General features: G+C 42.3%; 1 long non-coding RNA gene across 1 annotated transcript; it reads left to right on the top strand.

The window, feature by feature from the left end:
• The first annotated feature begins 7,294 nt into the window (after positions 1-7,294).
• LOC119311374 lies at positions 7,295-8,657 on the top strand. Its single transcript, XR_005151023.1, has 2 exons — positions 7,295-7,942; positions 8,142-8,657. It is a non-coding gene; the product is annotated as an uncharacterized LOC119311374 (long non-coding RNA).
• Positions 8,658-8,699: the final 42 nt, after the last annotated feature.

The following is an 8,699-nucleotide window of genomic DNA, read 5'->3' as shown; positions in this document are numbered from 1 at the left end:
GAATTGTATACGGGGTTGATTGAATCCTCGACATCGTGGTTCGATGACATCATCGAGGAGCATGTGGGAGCCAACATGGGTATCCAGATCCCGCTGTTGGTTATTGACCGGAGAGCCATCTCGGTCATGTCTGCGTGTCTCCCGAACCCGTAGGGTCTACACACTTAAGGTTCGGTGACGCTAGGGTTATTAGGAAGACTTGTATGTGATTACCGAATGTTGTTCGGAGTCCCGGATGAGATCCCGGACGTCACGAGGAGTTCCGGAATGGTCCGGAGGTGAAGATTTATATATGGGAAGTTGTCATACGGTCATCGGAAAGTTTCGGGGGCATATCGGTATTGTACCGGGGCCACGGGAGGGGTTCCGGGGGTCCACCAGCAGGGGCCACCTCTCTCGGTGGGCCTCATGGGCCGTAGGGGGCAGGGAACCAGCCCCTGGAGGGCTGGGCGCGCCCTCCCCCCCTTGGGCCCATGCGCCTAGGGTTGGGGGGGAAACCCTAAAGGGGCCCCCCTTTGCTTGGGGGGCAAGCCCCCTCCCTGGCCGCCTCCCCCTCTAGATCTCATCTAGAGGGGGCCGGCCCCTTCCCCCTTCCCCTATAAATAGAGGGGCGAGGGGAGGGCTGAACACCTGATCCAAGGCGCAGCCCCTCCCCTCCCCAACACCTCTCCTCCTCCGTTAAGTGCTTGGCGAAGCCCTGTCGGAGTACTGCCTCTCCACCACCATCACGCCGTCGTGCTGCTGCTGGAGCCTTCTTCCTCAACCTCTCCTTCCCCCTTACTGGATCAAGAAGGAGGAGACGTCATCCGCTCCGTACGTGTGTTGAACGCGGAGGTGCTGTCCGTTCGGCACTTGGTCATCGGTGATTTGGATCACGGCGAGTACGACTCCATCATCCCCATTCTCTTGAAAGCTTCCGCTCGCGATCTACAAGGTATGTAGATGCACCCCTATCACTCGTTGCTTAGATGAACTCATAGATGGATCTTGGTGAAACCGTAGGAAATTTTTTATTTTGTGCAATGTTCCCCAACAACTCGGTGGGACCGAATCAGAAAACTCGGTCGGACCGATTTAGTTCATAATGTGACTGTTAGGCATTTCGGTGGGACCGACACATCAACTTGGTGGGACCGATATCATTAGGGTTAGGACATAACGTAATCTCGGTTTGACCGATTACCCAAACTCGGTTGGACCAACTTTGGTGGTAAGCAAACCAGGGAGTTGGTCAGGCAAACTCGGTGGGACCGATTCGCTCGTCTCGGTGCGACCGAAGCGTTACGAAAAGGAAACATGGAGTTTGCATTACAGACTCGATGGGACCGATCGCTCATCTCGGTTAGACCGAAATGTTACGAGGGGAAACAGAGAGTTTGCAATCCCATCTCGGTGAGACTGAGATCCCTATCGGTTAGACCGAAGTGACTAGGATTTCTGGCAGTGGCTATGTCAAATGAACTCGGTGGCGCCGGATGGATCAAATCGGTGGGGCCGACTTTGACTTTTGGTTTGGGACATATGTGGATATGAGAAAGTGGTTGAGGGCTTTGCAGCATATCACTAAGCATTTTGAGCAAGCAAGCCATTAAGCAACACCTCATCCTCTTTTAATAGTATTGACTTTCCTATAGACTCAATGTGATCTTGGATCACTGAAATAGAAAATGTAGAGTCTTGAACTTTAGAGCTTGAGCCAATCATTTGTCCTTAGCATTTTGAGGGATCCACATTCCTAGTCCATGCCATGTCAATCATTGAACTTTCCTGAAATATTTATCTTGAAATAGCATTAGTTCAGCGAGCTATATGTTATTAATCATTACCAAAACCACCCAGGGATAGTTGCACTTTCAAACTCCTCATCCTTAGTTATTGGACAATTTGTAAGAAAGCTCTCCAAAAAAATCACTTGCGCCATTCATTTAGCGATGCTTCACATATATGGGTCGAATTACTGAACGCTTCATTGGGCACGGGGTGCGCATTTGCGTGAATCCAACCGCCCTATGCGCTTTATAGGCCCCTCTGCGCCAGGAACCCCACTCTGTGTGTGGGCCCTGGCTGACAACCCAATGCGCATAACCAACATACTACGTGCTCTATTGGGCCAGGCCAAAGATTCCCTCTTCGCACCGGTTTTAGGAAGGTTGGTTCTAGAATTTTCCGTCATCAATTTTACCTTTTCTATTTATTCCTTTCGATTTTATTCTCAGTTTTTTTATTTTCTTTTTTCTTTTTCTTTTGATTTTCACCATCCAATCCAAATTAGTTGGCGCAACTTTAGAACAACTTCATTACAAAGCTTTAGTACTTTTTTTTCCAATTTAAAATTCATGAAAAATTGAAATTCAGGAACACTTTTTCGATGTTCATCAACACTTTTTGAATTACAAAGATTTTTTCACATTCATTAATATATTTAAATTTTGGGTATTTTTCTCATTCTTGAATTACAAATTGCGAGTCATATGCCAGAAAAAGATGTACCTTTTAATCCATGTTTGATGGAAGTTTTCAACAATATATTTTTCTTGACATATAACTCAATTTCTTTGGTAAAACTAATGAACTAGGGATTCATGCAAGATTTATAAACTGGGAGGGGGTATAGGATAGAAAATAATATTGTATAAACAATATCATTAATTTCCTTTGTTCCTTTCTTATTAAAAATCATGGATTGATTACTTTCTTATTTGTATGAGATAAATATTATATAATTAATGTTTCAATTAGCGCTTGCTTATCATAAACCATTAATTATGTATTACTTGTTTCCTTACTTGTATGATTTGATTAGAGATTTGTTTGTCTAGTCTAGGTTGAGTCGATACCCATGCAAAGGAGGACGGAGGAGCCAATGCAAGGTAAAGAACCAACCATCATGACAATCGAGAGGCCCGATTTGGTGCTTGGTGGATCAAAATTTTGGGCAGACGAACAGTGTCGTGACTCTGATGGTCCATGTAGGGGCTCCCCCTATAACAATTGCAAATATATTCCTTAAAAAATAATTGAAAAGGTTGGAGCAATGTATGAATTTAAACAATCTTCTTGAAATAGCAAAATGGTTATGTGTTTCTAAAAAAGATCTCAAATTTTAAATATTGTGACGAGTCTTGAAAATTTGTGTTTTTTAAAATTCAGTTTTTTTTGAAGTTTGAGATTTTTTTAAAAATGTACTAATTTTTAGTAGAAAAGAACTAAAGAAATGGACCTAAAAATTCACATGTGCTATACGTACTCAATAGCGATGGCTAACAGAAAAGGTCTTGGCCACATGAGCGTTGACAAGGGGGCAATGTTGGCCTGAACCGAAAAAGTTTGGGTAGAGACGGATCTAAGTGTTGGCTAGGAAAATGCCCTGTAGTAAAAAGGGTAGTTATTAACTCTGTGGACCATCCTCATTGGGGCGATGAAGGGAAAGCTCCCATTTGTAGAAAAAAACTCACAACCCCTTGGAGTTATCCTGAGCTTGGAAGAAGAACTAGGAAAGGAAAAAATAATGATAGTTTTATTCTTTGTCGACGTAAGTAACTAACATAACTAGGTATACGGAAAATTGCATTTGGCTGAGGGGTGCGCATTTGCACGACTACGAGCGCCCTACAAGCACTGTAGGAGCCCATGGCCCCAAGAATTCTATTCCATGTGTGGGTTGCTACCAACACGCAACCCCAGCACAGCATAATCAATGCTATATTGGGTCGGTCGAATGCTTCCCTCTTCCTTGGGAAAGTAGGTTCCAGAACTTCCCCCGTTTGGTTTCACTCTTTCCCTGAGTTTTCCTTTTATTCTTCTTCTATTTTTTTTCATTTTCCCCGTTTTTCTTATTTTATTTTTATTCACTTTTTATTCCTTTTCATTTTGAGATTCAAGATTTTTGAAGTAATTCTGGAACATTTTATCAAATTGCGAACCATTTTACAAATTTGTGGACATTTTCGAAATTCACAAACATTTTTAAAATTCTCAAACAAATTTTAAATTCAGAGACGTTCTAAAAATTTGCGTACATGTTTTCATTTCGTCAAATATTTTGGACATTCGGATCCATTTTTTGAATTCATTTACAATTTAATAAATTGTGAAATAATTTAAAATTCATGATATATTTTTCAAATTTGGAAACACTTCTATAAAATGTTTAGAAACTTTTATATCCGTGAACCTTTTTAAAACTCACCTTTTGTAAAATATCAGCAACATTTTGAAAACTGATGTGTTTTAGTCATTCGGGAAAAAACATTTAAGCTTGTGGTCATTTTGCAAAATTCAGGTATATTTGTTATATTTGGGGAGGGCGAATAGAAAAATTTCTGATTTTTTTTAATTCACAAAAAATGAAAATAATTTTTTGTTTAAAAACCTGCATGTTTCTCAAAACTTAATAAAGTTCTTTTAATAGAGAGCATCCAAAATTTTCACCTGTGCTATACATACCCAGTCGCTCCAACTTCCAGCATCATACGCTCGCTTACGGAACCTCCAATCTGTCCGGTCCAGTAACATAAGAGAGGGGGCGGTCTTGCCTGAACTTTTTTCTACATATGGTTTTCCATGTTGTTTTCTGTGACTTTATTCCGGAAATGGTCATTGTACAGTTTAGTATTTTTATTTTAGATTTCTTTTTTGCTGTTTCCCTTTTTCTTTTCTATTTCCTATTTCAATTTTTTTTCTTCCAGATTCATACTTTGGTCATATGTATTAAAAAAGTTACATCGTGAATATAAAAATTAGTTTCAAATATAGAAAATACAGATTGTCTACTTTAAATATGTTTAGTGTGCAGTAAAGTGTTTATCATGTACTAAATAATTCTCGTCTTGTACTTTGAAATGTTACAGTGGGATTAGAAAATATTCATGAGTATTTGGAAAAATGTGTATCATATTTTAAAAATTATATTTTAAAAAAATCTTGTAATTTAGCATATTTAATACATTATTCCTCTTTTATTTAAAAGTCCCCACCATGTATTGTTTTTTATAAAATGTTCATGATGTATTTAGAAAAAGTTCATGATGTTTTAGGACATGTTCTTCACGTAGTTTTCAAAAATGTTTCGTATGTATTTAGAATTGTTCATTGCATTTTTGGTGATGCACCTTTTTGATGGAAATATGTGAATATATTTTTGAGAAAAATTGAACACTTATTCAAAATTGCATCTACAAGTAATATATGTGCAACCATTTTTGTTCTTTCAATAAGTGATTAATTTTCTCTTTTTTACTTTTTTATATATGGGGATTTTTCGCATTTGGTTTCTTTCTACTCATGCACACATTGTGTGGTGTAATTTTTAAAACAACAAGGTGGTCTGTAACCAAACAAAACAATGTGTGATGTTCTATAAGCAGAGAATGTGTGGCATGCCTATTCTAGGCATGTAAGACACCCAGACGCTAAGAGCGAGGTATAGACGCACCTACGCACAATCACACATGAATCCATGTTCGAGGAGTTTGGAACGACGCATCATGCATCGACCTCACGCACACAATGGCAAATCTAGAAAGAAAGTTGAGGATGGGCTCAAAGCTGAGTGCGAGAAAAGTAAACGCATGTCTGAAAAAACTGGCAATTACCTACTAACCAGAATGTCCAAACGAGCTCAAATTTTCTCATATTACTACTAGAACTTAGTATTTGATGGAATATTTGTGGATGTTTTTCAAAATATATCATATTTTGACTAAAATTTGAATCTATCAAGCAAAATATACACATTTTTTTAATCCTTTGGTCACAATAAGCTCGAAAATACCTAGACTATTACTAGGAACATATAGTATTTATTGGAAATTTTTGAAAAATCTCAAAATTTACCATCCTTTGTCTTTCTGAATTTTACTATATGATTTGCATTGCTCCCTTTTGTTGCCAATTTGCTTTGGTAATGAAATACGGTTGGTCATTGGCGCTTGGTGGCTTGAATCGTGGCTGCGTCCACGCCTCGGTGCAAGGCTCCGAAAAATCGCTGCCCCCGCCGGCTCCCTTGTCCCTAGGCCACCACTCTAGCTGGGTTCGCGCCACACTGCGGCGTGGTGCTTCGACAATCAGCTGGCCTCTACTCCTGTCGGCTTCGCTAGGTCTAGTGCTGGATCCCGTGAGCGTGTTGGGTGTTCGTGTGTGAACTCATTTTGGGTCATTGTGTTGTGTGTTCGTTGATGGTTGTGTGCCATGTTGGATTGAGAGCCTAGAGGTTGGGCAGTTGGGATAGTGGGCTGGGACGAAAGAGTAGTAGTACAAAATAAAATTCATTTTCTAGAGCGTAGGCTTCAGCCTGTTGAAGCCTCACTAACAAAGTCGCATGTGTGTCCAACCCCTTTTCGCCATGTGCCAAAAACCATCACTTACACTTGCCCCGCCCTCGCCCTTGCCATCAACGTATTTTTCACAAAAAGGCCTAAGGCCATATATGAAGTAACAGAGATTCTTACAAACTCATTCATACATAAAAAAATATATTCAAATCCTCGGGGGAGCCGAAAGCTTCTTACTCCTACATTCGCTGGTGGGACTCAATGAGCATATCTCCATGTTGCCCCCAGGCCTGCGCCTTGACAGACCAATTTTTTGAAACCCATGAGCTTATGGAAATAGTGCCCGAGAAGTTATCAGTGTAGATCAGGAGATGCAAGAGGCCGCGATCTGCGAAGCAAATCGACGCCCAGGAGAAGAAGGCATCTAAAACAGTTGTTGAACTCACTAAAAAAAATCTTGAATACGTCCAATGTTTCGTAAACATTTTGAAAAATCCTTGAATATTTTTTGAATTTAGGTACTTTCAAATATTGAAAATTGTATAAATTCGAATATTATTCTGAAATTTGGGAATAATTTTTAGATTTACTTAAAACTTATGAAATTTTAGACAAAATTAAGCATATTTGAGATGTTTTGAAATTTAAGAGTCTTTTGCAATTCAGGAGAAAATATTGAAATTCATGAACAAAAAATTTCTTAATGCTTTTACAAATATGGAAAGTGTTTTAAACATAAAATGTATAAATAAAAAAAATGTCCGAGAAAACAAACCAGAAAAATGACATACACTACGTTGCTAGTGATGGCTCACGAATATGGGTCAGCCCACCGGAACGTTTGCGCGACTCTGAACGGCTTACCCGCGCTATAGGAGCCCAGTCGTACTTCATGTGTTATATGAGAAACGTTTATAGCCGGCGAACCGGCCGAAGTTTCGGCTGGTCACGCGCGGATCGTTGGATGTATTTAGCGATCGAAGCGAGGCGCACACACGGGATCAAATGCGAGGTTGTTGGGGCCCACGCACCGCCCACGACACGCGTGGATTCTTTTTCTTATCCCTTCGCTGATCATCCCTTCCTTATCCACTCACGTCTTCCTCCCCATCCACTCGCATCCCGGGGCGCGCTCGTCGCCATAGCCGCCGGCAACTCGATGCACCTGGTTTTGAATCGTGCGCGGATCACCGGTGCCGGATTCACCCCTCTTCATGGCCGCCCACAGCCAGGGGCGCGGTCGTTGCCTTGTCCACCGGCAACTGGACGCACGCCCTCTCCATGGCAACCATAGCCAGGGCTTCATTAGTTCACCATGACCAAGCTGCAATCGGCCACGGCGGCGACGAGTTTGTGCTGGAGCCGGAGGGTTGTGCAACCAGGTTTTTTATTTGCTGGATCCACACATTTTTTGCTACAACCCTTTTCTTTTTTGCTACCATCCTCATTTGATTTGATGAACTTTTTTCACTTTTGCTGGAAGCGGTGTCCCGATTTGCTAGAACCAGCTTGTGGATGTGCTGCAAGGTTGACACCTCGCCGGAGGAACCTGCATCCAGTGCCGAGGAGGGCTGCATCCAACGTCGTTCAAATGTCGGGAGTTGCAACCATGTACGCCGGAGCTACAACCGGTGACCAGGGGAGCTGCAAGAAGGGGGTGGCCGTTTTTGGTGACTTTTTTTCTTTTTTGCAGAACCAAAATTTTGTTTTTGCTGGAACCGATGTATTGTTTTGTTGGAACATATGTAATTTTTTGCTTCATCGGCTGCAGAGCTCTTAAATGTTTCATGTCGTTTTTGTTGGAACCTAAGTTTGGTTTGCTGGAAGTGTTATTTGATTTTGCTTCAATCGACCACTGGAATTCTGTAGGTACGATGCATGTCAATGGAGGCCAGCAGAGACGGCGACGCCTGCGGCAAGCTCGACGGCGAGGACGGAGGGGTGTGGTTCACCAGATGCTGCAACCGCGGGGGCGGGGAGCTTCAACCGCTGCCGACGGAGGCTCCGTGTCAGCCATGGCCAAGTTTGGCGGGGGATCCGACCACAACGGAAGTTGCGAACGAGTGAGATGGTTGGGAGGAGCAGTGACGCACGGCGAAGGAGGCAACTGACGGCGAGGACAACAACCGGTGGCGAGGGCGGTGACCGGCGTCGGGGGCGTCCAAGCCGGGTGGTGCTTCGAGTTCGGGGGCCTCGCTCATGCATGACGGCTAGATGCGTACGTGTACGCAGAGGAAGGAAGAAGAAGCTGGGGCGATTTGTTTTTTTTTTGCTTGGATCCAACGGGCGCATGGCTCAAATCAAACGGCCTAGGCTAGACAGTGTGACGCCCGGATAATTAAGCTACAGTGATCCCCCGCTAATGATGCCATGTCACCTCGGTTACTGTTGATAAACTCTAGATAATTCAAAATCAAAACAAATTCA

The sequence above is a fragment of the Triticum dicoccoides genome, chromosome 5B (assembly GCF_002162155.2).
Source record: "Triticum dicoccoides isolate Atlit2015 ecotype Zavitan chromosome 5B, WEW_v2.0, whole genome shotgun sequence".
In the NCBI taxonomy this organism is placed as follows: domain Eukaryota; kingdom Viridiplantae; phylum Streptophyta; class Magnoliopsida; order Poales; family Poaceae; genus Triticum; species Triticum dicoccoides.
The sequence above is the reverse complement of the archived record's forward strand: the minus strand, read 5'-3'. Positions and strand labels throughout refer to the sequence as shown.